Source organism: Apodemus sylvaticus, chromosome 10 (assembly GCF_947179515.1).
Source record: "Apodemus sylvaticus chromosome 10, mApoSyl1.1, whole genome shotgun sequence".
NCBI classification, from domain to species: Eukaryota; Metazoa; Chordata; class Mammalia; order Rodentia; family Muridae; genus Apodemus; species Apodemus sylvaticus.
The window spans coordinates 72,769,607-72,784,708 of NC_067481.1; the positions used below are offsets into that span (position 1 = coordinate 72,769,607).

Below are 15,102 nucleotides of genomic sequence, written 5' to 3' on the forward strand. Positions count from 1 at the left end.
ATGTATCTGATATGCAAGATATTTGGTATATAAATCCCAAAGGGGTAGTGACCCACAGGTTGAGAAGCACTGTAAATGTAAGCCCTCCTATGTAGGTGCTGAGAACTGAATTCAGGTCCTCTATAAGACAGCAAGTATTTTTAGCCTCTGAGCCATCTTTCCAGCCCTCAAATATTGTTTTTTTTTTTTTTATGGCAAAAAATATAAATTTATTATTTGGTATTTTATTTTTTAACTATTGCTTAAAAAGTGTCTGTGAGGATCATAAGCTACAAAACTAATTACAGACATATAGTGGAATCTTAATATATAAAAATATGGAACGCTTCACGAATTTGCGTGTCATCCTTACGCAGGGGCCATGCTAATCTTCTCTGTATCGTTCCAATTTTAGTATATGTGCTGCCAAAGCGAGCACCAAATATTGTTTTTAAATGGTATGCACTTTTAGCTTGTAGGGCTCGTCCTTGTATTGTTGTATTGGTCTGGAATGCTACAGCAGTATCTCAGCTGCCGAGACACCAGGTCCTAACCTCTAGGGACCCCAACCTGACCCATTTACACTCAGGCTTATCTTCACACACATACACAAAATGGACATAGAATTTTTAGAAAACAAGGCCAAACAGAATTGGGGGTTTTCTTTCCTTTATTAAATTTTTCTGTTTCTCTTTCATTGTTAGCATAGCTTTTACATTTGGGATAAATACAAGAGCAAATATTTAATTCTACTTCTGGGTGTCAGGAAACAAAGTATTTTCCTGTGGTCTGAGAGACGGCTTACTGCCTCAGAGAACCAGCTGCTCTGCCCTAGGACCTGGGTCAGCAGCACCCACATGGCAGCTCACAACTGCCTGTGATTTCAGTTCTAGGGGATCCAACACCATCTGGCCTTTGCATGTGGTGCACAAACATACATGCACAAAAAATGCCTGTACACATAACTTACTTAATTTAAAATAAAATTCTGAGCATTAAAAATCTTTATTTTGGGCTGGAGAGATGGCTCATCGATTAAGAGCACTGGTTGCTCTACCAGAGGTCCTGAGTTCAATTCCCAGCAACCACATGGTGGCTCACAACTATATGTCATAGTATCGGATGCCCTCTTCTGGTGTGCATGAAGACAACTACAATGTACTCACATATGTAAAATAAAATAAATCTTTCTTTTTTTTAAAAAAAAAAAAACCTTTTATTTTTAATTGTGTGACTATGGGAGGGGAGCATGTGTGAATGTAGATCCCTCAGAGTCCAGACGAAGGCAAGGTATCAGATCCTCTGGGCTGTTGTGGACTGCCCAACATGAATGCTAGAAATCAAACTCAGATTCTCAGCAAGAGCTATACATGCTCCCTCAAAGCCATTGCTGCAGCCCAATTTCTAAGCATTTTATAGGGCAGAGTAGCCTCATAAAACCCCACACCTAACCAGGGCAAGCAAGTTCCAAAACACTCCACAGAGTCCACATTTAAATTCCTCTCAATGAGAATATCAAACGCTATGGTGACACTCAGAAGCCATGCTGGCAATAACATCTTCGTGAGAAAAGCCTCACATGGCATGGTCTGAGCACCTAATTTTTTCTTTTAAATTTTAATGTTTTCTTACTTATTAAACCTCAATAGAGAGCATTAATCACATTTTTTCATAGCACATTATACCCTAATCAGTCCACCCAAGGTTTTTCTTTTGTGTATGTGTTAGTATATATATATGCATGTAGTATTATGTAGCACACATTTGTATATGCATGCATATGTGTACATATGAATGTAGTAGTACCTATATATGCATCTGTCTGCATGCTCATGCATATGTAGTGTGAGCACATGCATGTATCTGTGTATATGTATGTACATACGTATTTGCCCATTCCTCTCTCCATTCTTCTCTTAGAACCAATATAGTTGCTGCCCCTGGCTTATATGTGTTCATATAAGGTGTGTGATATGTTTACATGTATTTTCATTTATATGAACAATACTGTGTTACATGTCTTATTCTGTCTTCCTTTTTTCACCCCTTAATGTGCTTCCTAGGCCTTTCCATGTTGCTACCCACACATTTCATATATCAGCTCAACTACTGAATAGCATAGTGGAGTATGTACTCATGACAAGTTGTCATCTCTGTTTCCCTAGTCATGGGCACCCTTGTGCAACCTCCAATTTCTCTCCCCAAACCAGGAGAGGCCAGCTGAGTGACCCATATCAGACTCATATGGAAATCTCTCTCTTTAATAAAATTTTTCTAACTTACCATCATTATCCTGTATATGTGCATGTCAGTACATGCATGCAGATGTGCATGTATGTGCATGAGGGTAGACATGCCGACAGTGTGTGTGGAGGGGTCATAGGATTGTTTTCAGTCCACTGTCTCCTTCTACTTGGTTGAGGCAGGGTCCATACTCAGGAGGCTACAGGTGAAGAGGGCCCTTTGCTCTAGATCCCCTGGACTGAGGCAAGGGGCTTAGGTACAGCCATGCCTCATACTGTCATGAAGACAGTGGAGAAACCGGCTCCCCCATACCATTGCTGCACACTCTTATAGCACAGGCAGTGTGGGGGTCATGTCTCCTGAGCAGCATCTCCAAGTGGTTTTGCCAGAGTGTAAAGACCTGGCCCTGAGCCACCCCATGTTTGTCTCTGAGTGAATGTCTTGTGACGGAAACAAATAAGGGTGGTTTCCACCCTAGGACACCAGAAGCTTGACTACACACATCTAGGTGAGCTTTTAAAACTGGTCAGGATTGAAATGCAGAAAAAATTTTATTGACTGTACAGACACATTTAGGCCCTCTTAAAGTGACTGTGTATGAAGGAGATGAGATACCTAAGTATAAAGAAAACTTTCTAACTTGTTTGGCTTTCCAAGACAGAGTTTCTCTGTGTAATAACTCTGGCTGTCCTGGAATTAGTTCTGTAGACCAGGCTTACCAGGAACTCACAGAGATCCACCAGCCTCTACCTCCCAAGTGCTGGGAAGAAAGGCATATGCCACCACCGCCGGGCAAAAGCTGCTTTTGGTATATTTTTATTAGTTTACTTTAGTTTTTTGAGGTAAGAGTTTACTATATAGCCCAGGATGCCTGGAACTCAGGGTCCCCCTTCTCACCGTATGCAGTGCTAGCATTACAAGTGTGATTTAGCCTTCCTGTGGCTGTGGCACAGCTTTTGTCCCCTCTTTTCATGAACCTGAGTTTGGTTCCCAGCACCTATATTTGAGCATTTCACACAGCTACTGACTCCAGCTCTAGATCATTACCTCCTTCTAGACTACATGGGTACCTGCACTCACTCTGAGTAGTCCCATTTAGAGACTCTCTAAAATCAACATACTGGAGAACTAGATAACACTAGAGGGAACACCTGACCTCCCTGCAGTTCTGTGAGCCACTCAGTGTGCACAGATGAGTGGCCAACCAGCACCAGCCGTTCCCCTCCCCTTGGGTCAAGCTCTTGGATAAGAAAGTTTTGTACTGTTGCCTCGGAAACAGCCAGAGGCTCCTAGCTCCACATTCCAGGCTTCTGAAATATCAATGAGTCAGCTCTGCTTCCTCCTGTAGTTCCTCACCACAGACATAGCCCAGTTTCAGCCTTGAACCAGGAAGGGCCTTCAGTATCACCCACTACCCAGAGTGATTCACTTGGTTGTTTCAACAGCTTGCTTAAAACACAAGCAACCTCCCAAAACTTTTTTTTTTTTTTTTTTTTTAATTTTTGAGACAGGGTTTCTCTGTATAGCTCTGGCTGTCCTGGAACTCACTCTGTAGACCAGGCTGGCTTCGAACTCAGAAATCTGCCTGCCTCTGCCTCCCAAGTGCTGGGATTACAGGCTTGTGCCACCACGCCTGGCCCTCCAAAACTATTTTTTAAGCCCACACTAGAGCTCATAATTCTTTTTTTTTGTTTCTAAGATTTATTTATTTATTTTATGTATGTGAGTACACTGTCGCTCTCTTCAGACACACCAGAAGAGAGCATTAGAACCCATTACATATGGTTGTGAGCCACCATGTGGTTGCTGGGATTTGAACTCAGGACCTTCGGAAGAGCAGTCAGTGCTCTTAACCGCTGAGCCATCTCACCAGCCCCGAGATCCTAATTCTTAAGATGTGTTATTCTAGCAAGCATTCACTTGATCCCATGGCCTCTGAGAAGCCCCCGAGGTTGACTGGTGATCCTGGAGTATATAGGGAGGCAGGCTGAGTAAGACTTGCTTTTTATGCAAGTCAGTAAGCAGCACTCTTCCAGGGCCTCTGCACTTAGTTCCTGGTTCTACATTTCTGCCTTCAGTCCCTGTCCTGACTTTCCTGAACGATGGACTACAAGCTTTCAGTGTGCTGTCAGTGGGTGAGTGAGCTCAGATGGTTTGGACACTGATCCCAGGCCCAGGTAATCACCGTTTTGGAAACATTAGTGTCTACTCTTTGATGTCTGATCTCCTCTTTAATATATCACTTTATAATCCTTGAGACACCATAATAGCCAGTGTCACAGGATGTCGGGCTGATTAGGAGGAGAGCAGAGAAGGAGAGAAGCCAGAGGCGAAGCTCTGAGGCCCTGGACAGAAGGTGCAGAGAAACGCCCACACGCTCAGTCAGGCTCAGTCAGGTTAGGTCAGCCCATGAGTGGCTGAGGTGGCTGATGGGTGAAGAGATGTCATATGGAAGACGAGATGTTACTGGGCAAACGAGTCTCTGGAAAAATCACCAGGAGTTCTCTTTTACCTCACGGCACTCCTGTGAGTTCCATGTATGACAAAGCCTGCCCTCTGCCTAAAGAGTGATCTTTGGAAACATGTCTATTTTCAAACATGTATTTTTCAATTTGAAAAATTTATATACACTGTTCAGGCCGATCATCCCCAATCTAAAAATGACAAATATCCCGATTTTGCACTTTGGGGTGAGGATGTCCAACTGTGTCACAATTCCCATTGGGGTTTATTTAAATGAAAGGTATGTCAAATTTGTTGCTAAGACCCCAGGGTGGCATTGAGACTTCAGGAAATCTAATGTGTATCACGGTCTACGCTTGGGGCGGGAAGTCCTGGGGACATGCTTGCCATGAAAATGTTAGAGTGCCTCTTCAGGAGCAACCCCTGTGATGTCATGCCATGTCGGCACACATTACCTCAGAGTGACACACACAGCTCAGGAATGTGACAGCCATACAGAGGGCAAGGGAGTCACATGTGCACCCAGGACACACGCAGGAAGCAGCCGGAGTCTAATCTGGTTGGTCTCTGTCTCCTTGCAGCTAGGAACATGCACTCATTTCTCACGTCATAACAGTGCCATTCATGAGGATTACAAGAAGACAGACACACATCAACAGTTTTCCTTACAAGTAACACACGTGTGCACATTCTCCACAGTCTTTGCAAGGATTGGTGAGTGGGACTTAAAAATCATCACATAAACACAGGTCTGCTCATGGAGCTCCTGAAAATCCGGTGCAAACATTTCCCTAGAAAATACTGTTTGTTTTGAGATAGGGTCTCAATGTAATCCAGGCTTCTCTGGAACTCATTATGTAACTTAGGCTGGTCTTGAACTCATGACAATCCTTCTGCCTTAGTAGTCTTCTAAGGTAGAGGCCACAGTCCCAGCCCAGATTCTTGTTTTAAGGTTGTGTAGTGGAGTAGCTAAGTGCTTGTCATGCTTCCTATCCTGCCCTCCACGCCACAGCTGTCTTCCTGGACATAACTGGTTCTATCACTTCATTAATAGGCATCTAATGCTTCCATTGCCTTCTAAGGCTATCTTACTTCCTCAGTACAGCACCCAAAGTGATCTACCACTGTGATCTACTCCTGATTTACAGAAGGGCCTACTGCTCCCTGCCCACTGCATAATCTAGCCTCTGACAAACAATGCTTTCACAACAGAACCTGTTTTCCCAATGAAGTGAACCACTGAATTCACTCCTGGAACAAAGAACAGGATAACCCAGTATTTAAAAGTTACCTTTCATGTCAGACTGGATTGAATCCTGCCTATGTCATTTACCAGCTGTGTGTCTCTGAGAACACCAATCTGACACAATCTTCTCCAGCTCCAACCTGGGACTAAGATAGCACCACCCATCTTCTTGAGTTGCTAGGAGGGTGCAGGTACATGCTTAGCCCAATGTCCCCACACATAAACATCCAACCTCCAGTAACTCATCCCCTGTATTTCAGTCTGCTAAGTCCACCTGCTGGTCAAGCCCCAGGTCAGCTGCTCCGCCATGGAGCCTCTAGCAGCCCAGAATCTCATGGCTCCTCCAGACCTCTTTCTCAGCCTATTTTCTGCCTTGAGCTATAATTGGTATAGACACAACTTTACTGAGTTCCTGCCCTTTGTTACATGCTATGAGAATGTAAAAGTTGAGGAAACTTTGATCCTTAACTAAGAAGATCTAATTAGCAACCCAACACTAGCCACCAGGACGCGATTCACCAGTTTGCTGAATGAGGCAATGCTCATTGTTATCTTTGTGAGTGAGGTTTAGCTGTCCTGAGATCCTCTTTATGACACAGTTTCATTTTGAGCTAGAGTCAAAAGGGCTCCATTTCTCCTTCTATTAGGCAGATGTTGCCCCCTACAAGCAACAACAGTGAGTTACAACTGACTGCAGAAAGGCTGTGTGGGCTGTCAAGGGAAAAGCAACATCAGTAATGTCAGGTTCAAAGGAGGCTATCGACTATGGCTTCCTTACTCCAGAAGCTTCACCAGAATAAATGCACAAAGTGTTGGACTTCCAACACAGCAGGCAGAGGGCTAAAACTACTTTCAGCCTCCCTTGCCTGCTGATACGGTTGTGATATGTGTGCTGAACACATGACATTGAGAACAGGTGGTGTCGTCTACACAGCTATGCTGTACCTCACATCCCAACATCCTGTCTGTAGACAAAATTATGAGGTAAATTGGGCTTCAGCTACAGCACACCAGTATTCCTCCCTGCTACTGGAGTCATGAGCCTTATGTTAGATAATCTCCTGCCACTGTCTGCCTCTCAATATCATCAAAACTGCAAGCTCCTGCCTCACTCAAATCCCAGGAAATGACATCCACAATGCCTACGCAAGAGGAAACAATGCACCTGGGCAGCATATTTTGACCATGTGACCTGGGTACATGTCATTAAAGTGACTTCTTACCACCCTGTGCTGGCAGCAAAGAAGTGAGGCACTGGGGCCTTGTGGGAGGGTCTACCTAGTTGCCTCACTCCTCCAGATTTATAGCTTTGCCATGAACCATGGGAGAGGGAGCTTTAGCTAATTATGGCCAGTTCTGTTTCTGAACATAGTACATTTCTAAAACATAAAAGTCAAACAATAAGCTCTTATCAGGATAGGTCATTCTCAGAAAACTGGAGTTACTGGGGAGCCTCACGACATCTCACATTCTAACCATAGTATCAAGCAGAAGCTTGCCTTCCCTCTTGCCTTCCTTTTCTCTCTCCTTCCCGCCCTCCCCTCTCTGTTCCCTCCTTCCACACCTCTATCTCTCTCTCCTTTCTTTTCCTCTGCTCCTCATCCCTTCTCCCCGTCTGCTCCTGTAGTCTAGTTTGGCCTAGAACTAAGGAGCAAAGGATAACCGAGCTAGGATTACAGGTGACTGACACCATGCCTCATCTACGGGGTACTGAGAATCAAACCCAGGGTTTCCTGCATGCTCGTCAAGCACTCTGCAAACCGAGCCACCTACAGCCTCAAACGATGGACTTTCCATGCTTTTAGACTGCTTTCATTTTTCCATCCTTAGCAATGGAACACGTAAGGACTAGCCTGTGAGCAAGAGTTCTGCCACTACTGTAGGGCCTTGCTCTCAGGGCTTCCAAGGAGAGGGTCTCTGTGAACAGCATGCCATTTCTGTGGATGCTGCACCTGTATTGGCCTTATCACCCTCTCCTCCCCTTCTATTTGTTTGTTTTTATCAAACAAGAGGGAACAAACCAAACTGCCACAAACCATCGCAGTGCTTACAGGAGGATCAAATTAGCAAGATCTGATCATGGGCCTGCAGAGAAGGCCCCACCAAAACAGCCCAAATGGTAGGTGAGAGCCTGAACAGAAGAGGGGCTGGGGAAGACTCCTTGCTCACAGTTAGCATCAAATGTAAATGGGAGAGAAATGATGCTGCCCATCCTGTTAAAAACAGCCCTGCAAAGCGCTCACAGGCTGCAACTCACTTTCAGGATGTTATCTCGTTTGGTCAGGGCATCATCGGTCTTTCACCTCACCCCACGCACTTCTTAGTTTCATGGAAGAACAGGAAGGTAAGTCTGTGCAAATCAGTATCTGCTTACCATGAATTATCAATAAACAAGTATTATTTGTCTTATTTGGTACAGTAAATAAAAAGCTGCATAGACAGTTAATGATATGGGAACAAGGAAGATATTAAAGGGGCATGTATACAAGGGCCAAAGAAGAAAATACAAACCACAATGTCTGATATACATTATAGCAGGGATATACAAACCAGGCCTCTGTGGAAATGGCTGTTGGCTTCTGCAAGCCTTATGAAGTCTAGAATCACAACCTACTCCCATGGGTGAACAAGCTACCTGGTGCTCATGCTGACATCTTCAGCCCCAGGTATATTCAACAGAATTTCATTCAGTGCTTTAACAGGAGAGCCCATCACCAACTTAAGATGAAAAGGCACTTGATTCAAACAGAATGTTAAACACACAAGAAACTTAGAAACCTTAATGTTGACTAGAGTTCTGATGTTTTAAACAATTTGTAGCTGTGATAAGCACTTGCTGATTTTCAAAAGATGCACTAAAATTTTGGAGATAGGTTTTGAAATATTTAGGGAAGAATTATATGATACCAGGATGTTCCTCAAAATACACGAGAGAAGGAAATGCCTGGGAGAAAGGAGGGGACAAAAGTTGACCATGTGTTGAAACTTAAAGCTACATGGCTCCTCCCTATGAATTATTAATCAGGAGAGCCTCCTAGATTCCCCAAAATAATACAGAAATTTGCTACAGCTGTTGCCTGTCACCAGAACTAGATGGTAAGACGATGAAGACAGCACACGCTTTGGTCACAGGACTTAAGAGAAATCAAATTGAAATGGGATGGGAGTTTCTTCCTTGTTGGCTCATAGAACCAGAGTGCTATACATGCCACTGGGGAGAACTGCTTTCAGTGGTCTTACTAAGTTATGGACACTGTGTGTAAAGTTACCAGGCAGCCAGGCAAGGGGAGTTCACTGGTGCAGTAGTGGCAGGTCTGTTTTGGGGCAATCAAGTGCTTTCTGATCGGACTTGAGGCCCACTCCATAGGAGGGAATTCAGACCCAGTGTTGTGAATCCAGTCAAATGCTTGTAGCTGGGAAGGTTTCAGGCCTTAGTGGAGAAGTCACTACAGTTGTTTTGTCTAAGTCGATATGATGTGCTGTCAACTGTCTTCTAAATAATTATGCTTGGGCCCACGGAACAATGTTCCTGTTAACTTTGGTCAGAGAAGTTTTTTTTGTTTGATTCTGTTTTTGTTTTGTAGTAGTCAGCAGCAGTATTTGCAGAGGCTCATAACTGGTCAAAAGCACTGAGAATAAGTAAATATTGAGTGGTCAGCCATCAGTGGGACATCTATACGACCCATTCCTAGGCCAGAGCAACATTGTAGAAGGAGGAGTAAAAAGAATGTAAGAGCCGGGCAGTGGTGGTGCAGGCAGGTGGATTTCTGAGTTCGAGGCCAGCCTGGTCTACAGAGTGAGTTCCAGGACAGCCAGGACTACACAGAGAAACCCTGTCTTGAAAAACAAACAAACAAACAAAAAAACCCAAACAAACGAACAAAAAAAAGAATGTAAGAAACAAGGGAGCCTGGTAGTGCTAGAGCATGCTTTTAGTCCCAGTACTCAGAAGGCTGAGGCAGGAGGATCTCTGTGAGTTGAAGGCTAGCCAGCCTGATCTACAAAGTGAGTTCTAAGATGGCCAGTGCTACACAGAGAAACCCTGTCTCAAAAAACAAAGCAACAACAACAAACTTTATTGAATTTTAGTGTGTGTGCATGCACACATGAATGTGCCATGTCACACATGTGGAGCTCAGAGGGCAATGCAGAGTCACTTCTCTCCTCCCACATGGACCCCAGGACTGAACTAAGGTTGTCAGGGTTGGTGGCAAACACTGTGTTGCTGCCAGGATGATGTTTTAAAAATTTTATGTATGTGTTTTGCTTACATGTATGTCTGTGTGACATGTATGTGTCTTGTGCCCTCAGAGTTCAGAAGAGGGTGTATAGGATCCCCTGGATCTTTATAGGGATACTTTTCATACTTTTTTTTTTAAATAAAAATAAGTGTGTGTGTGAGAGAGAGAGAGAGAGAGAGAGAGAGAGAGAGATACACAGATACACATACACTGTGTAAGCATCAGGAATTTAAACTGGTCCCCTGAAAGAATGTTATCTGTTGAGCCATCTCTTCAGCTCCCTAGATTCAACCTGACACAGACACACAGGCACATAGACACACACACACACACACACACACACACACACGCACACGCACACGTGCATGTGCACGCACACACTCACTCACAAGGTTTCTCTCTGTAGACCTAGCTAGTCTCTGTCTTCCAAGAGCTAGGATTAGAGACCGCTGCCACCCAGCCCAGGTTGTCTTTCCTATACACTGATTTGATTTATACAAATCCATTTGCAAGTGTAAAATATTTTTGATGAGATACTATGCTACTCTCAATTTTCATAGCTCCCACGTCTCATAACTACATTTTTTAAATGAAAAAAAATGTGAGCTTTAGCCATGTGAATGACCATAATTGCAGTTCATTTTCACTATGGAGAAATAACCATTCATTAATACAGTTATTGAGGAACTGTTGCAAAACTTACAGGTGCTGCTGTAACAAACACTGACAGGAATTAGTCTCATCTGAAGCCCATGTGCAAGGCTTCCTTTAACATAGATGCCAGGCTTTAGCACTAGGCCAGTATGTTTATAGACAGGGGTGTAGTTCCCAGAATTCCAAACGTCACACAATCGCAGAAGCTATCTTGCAGCTGGCAAAATCATGCCCCGTCAGAACACAGGCAAATCATAGTGAGCTGCCGTGGACAGTCTGAAGCAGCCACATATCCCACACCTGGGATTAAAATGAAAACATATTCTTATCTGTGATTTTTAAAGAAAACAAAATTCTTACCACAGAGGCGGGCCTCCGCTCCACTCCCATGAGCACCCACTGGTTCCAGCTCCCTGTGTCCTCCTCACCGGCAGTGTGTGTCAGTCACCAGTCCTTGCCAAGTGGGTGAGAATGAAAAGTGGGGACTGCCACTCTCACTTCTGCTTCTCTGCTTTCTAATAAAGTCTTGTCTTGTTATTGATCATTTAGTCATTTTCTTTCTCTTATTTCCTGTGGTTTTTGCTTTGTTTTGTTTGTTATTTAAAGAAAGGGCCTCCTACGTAGCCCTTAACTGAACTTGCTATGTAGACCAGGCTGGCCTGGAACTTGGAGATCTGCCTGCTTCTGCCACTGAGCCCTGAGAAGGCCCCCACACCCGGCTATCATTTTTTTCCTTTTTGTTAAAGAAATGTTAATACTCTAGAGATGAATGTGTTGACTCTAAGTTTAAAGGAACAACTTTCCCATTCTTTTTATTGGTTCTGGAATTTCATTTTGTTGTGTATAAGGATGTTTTGTCTCCACTGTCTGTCTGCACATCATTTTCCTGCAGTGCTGCAGAAGCTGGTAACAGACATCAGATCCTCTAACAGGAGTTACAGACAGTTGTGAGCTACCATGTTGGTGCTGGGAATGGAACGCCAGTGCTCTTAACAGCTGGGCCCATAGAGAACCATAAGAGTTTGTAAGAATTAACTTATCTTTGTGTATGAGTTCACTGTCGCTGTCTTCAGACTCACCAGCAGAGGGCATCGGACCCCATTACAGAAGGTTGTGAGCCACCATGTGGTCGCTGGGAATTGAACTCAGGACCTCCTGAAGGGCAGTCAGTGCTCTTAACTGCTGAGCCATCTCTCTAGCCCAAGAACCATAAGTTTTAATACAGTTCAATTTGTCCATGATTTTTCCCTTCTCTTTGAGGAAATATCTGCCCCAGAGCTTTTAATGTATTTTAAGACCAATGAAAGGACCTGGCAGGAGCAGCAAGCACTTCCTAAGCAAGCCTGACTGACTAAGTCTAACCTGGAACCCACTGTAGGAGTAAAGTTGTTCTCTCTTTGACCTACCTACCTACCTACACACACACACACACACACACACACACTACATTCACACACAATTTCATACACTCACATAATAGAGAGGGATGTAGTTCCCAGAATTCCAAACATCACACAATCGCAGAAGCTATCTGCAATTGATTCTCTCTCTCTCTCTCTCTCTCACAAATAACACACACACTCTCACAAACTCTTTGTCTCTCTCTCTCACACATACACACTCTCCTTTCCTCTCTCTCTCTTACACACACACACACACACACACACACACACACAAAATGCCCTGATTCTCATTGTAAAGTTTTCAAGATTCTCCATTCACAATTCTTTTAATTTTATTTATAGAGTACACTGTCACTGTCTTCAGACACACCAGCAGAGGGCATCAGATCCCATTACAGATGGTTGTGAGCCACTGTGTGGTCACTGGGAATTGAACTCAGGACCTCTGGAAGAACAGTCAGCGCTCTGAACCACTGAGCCATCTCCAGCCCCACTCACAATTCTTAATACATACTTAGTATTTCTAATCAGGAAGAGCCCAATTCCTCGATCCTTTTACCACAGTCTAGTCCTACTTTGAAGGGTGTGGCGCCTCCTCAGTGACTGGGATTTTCCCGTGGCGTGGCGAGGTTTCTGAGCATGGCTGGGCCTGTTTTCAGGCTCCTGGCCAGTTACACTGGCTTCTCTTTCACCCTTTTATCAGCTCAGCAGTGTCTTAATTACAACTTTAAAACCACTTGTGGCATAGCTAAACAAGTTCTTCTGCTCTGGTTTTTATGATGTGCTGGTAGCTCTCAGTCTTTGGCTGTCATGTGCAAGTTTTATAATTATATCAGATCCCATACAAACTGTCAGGGTTTACTGACGTGCCCTGTAAGACACTGACACTTTTCTGACAGTGAGTTCCTACTGAAGAGAGGAAGGAAGACAATGAGGGAGTCCCATCTTCTTGTTGGCCCCTTCATATATGAATGGTATTTCAGTGGATTTTAGCATAGATCCCTTCTTCAGATAGTTGTTTCCTTCCATTTATATTTAAAAGTGTTTTCTCGCTGGGCAGTGGTGGCGCAGCCTGTAATACCAGCACTCTGGGAGGCAGAGGCAGGCAGATTCCTGAGTTCAAGGTCAGCCTGGTCTACAGAGTGAGTTCCAGGACAGACAGGGCTACACAGAGAAACCCTGTCTCAAAAAAAAAAAAGTGTTTTCCCCCCATTTAATCAGGAATAGATTTTGCATTAAATCTGTTTTCTGCAGTGACTAATATAAATGTGCCCTAAAGCCTCTTTCTCTCCCTCCTTCCATTTCTTCCTCTCTTCGATAGGGTCTTTTGTAGCCCAGGCTGGCCTGGTAGTGGCTAAGGATGACCTTGAACTTCTGATTGTTCTACCTTCACCTCCTGATTGCTTGGATTATGGTATATACCCCAGTGTTGAACATCCGACCACCAAGGCCTGTGTGTGCTAAACAAGCACTCCCTGAGTTATACCCTTAGTCCTGGACTGTCTGTCCTCCAGTCTTTCCTTAATATTCATGGCCTTGATCCTTAGAGTGTTACAGGCCACTATCATTACAGCCTTCACCTGATAACTTTCTCACCTTTAACATCAAGTCACTTATTTGGGGGCAGGAACACCAGGGAAATAATGATACAAGGCTGTTCTTGTTGCACCTTGTCCAATGTTATATAATTTATTCAGTGTTAGATAATATAAAATATTATTTTTATTTATGTGTTTGTCTATTGTGCTTGCTTGCATGCATGATGGTGCCCTTAGAGGTCATAAGAGGAGGTCATGGTCTTCTGCAAGAGCAGGGACCATTCTTAACCAGTGAGCACCTCTCGAGCCCTTAGCTTACCCTACTTAAGCATGCTCACTTTGATAGGTACAGAGGGCTTCTAATTGTCTCTGAGCAAATCATCCTTTTTTCCCTTTTATAGCTAATTTTCCTTTTGTCTCCCCTTAGGAGGAGACAGTCTAAAACTAAGAAAACACTATTTCACTTTATTGTCATCAATGGTTCTTTTAGTGGTGGTGGGGCAGGGGTGGACAAGAGGATGGTTGTTCAGACGGGTGTGGGGTGTGGGGTAGGGTGGGGTGGGGGTGTGGGCGTGGGCGGTTCTTGATATATTCCTAATGGCAAAAGGCTTGCTTTGCAGTCAAGGATGAACTTAAACTCCTGACCTTCCTGCCTCTGCCTCCCAATCCCAGCCGCTGGGATCATAGATTATACTCACCACCATATCTCCACATCTGATTTCTGATTTGTTTATGACTACACTTTATTGATTTAGTGGCTGAGGAGAGTCACAGTCATGTCCATGGTATGTGTGGACGTCAGAGGACAATATTCAGAAGTCGGTTCCACCACGTGGGCTGCAGGGCTCAAACTCAGTTTGCCGGTTTTGTATGACAGGTGCCTTGATTGGGCCACTGAGTCATCTATTAGTGTGTCAGTTGGTGATGGTGACTTTCTTTCCTGTTGCTCCTTCTACATTAACTGGAATCATTCTATAGGCAGAGCTGCGTGTTCCCCTTTGCTTACTACTTTTCAGTTTTAGACAAGCAAAATATCATAAGATATATGAACTATGTATGCTTTTACATCTGCCTAGGGACTGGACGTTCATCCTCATGTGTGTATGGATTCAAAGATACTCATCACTCTGTGTGTGTGTGTGTGTGTGTGTGCATTCACAGACACTGTTATGCAGGATCCAGTCCACTCCACTCTCGTAACTGTAATTGTTTTAGTGCCCAGATTTGGCTACTCGAGGCTTCTTCCCATTGGCTTCTGTGTCCTTTAATATGCCTGCATAATTTATTTAGTTATTCATGCTTTCTGGCACAAAACATTTCTACATCTAATAAAA

The 15,102-nt window shown here is 43.9% G+C and overlaps 1 protein-coding gene and 1 non-coding gene across 2 annotated transcripts in view; both read right to left on the bottom strand.

Annotated features, from left to right (window-relative positions):
* Positions 1-15,102, bottom strand: part of Cdkl3 (cyclin dependent kinase like 3) — a 79,278-nt gene that overhangs the window by 5,925 nt on the left and 58,251 nt on the right. The window lies entirely within an intron of this gene.
* Positions 312-418, bottom strand: LOC127695767 (U6 spliceosomal RNA). Its single transcript, XR_007980114.1, has one exon. It is a non-coding gene; the product is annotated as a U6 spliceosomal RNA (small nuclear RNA).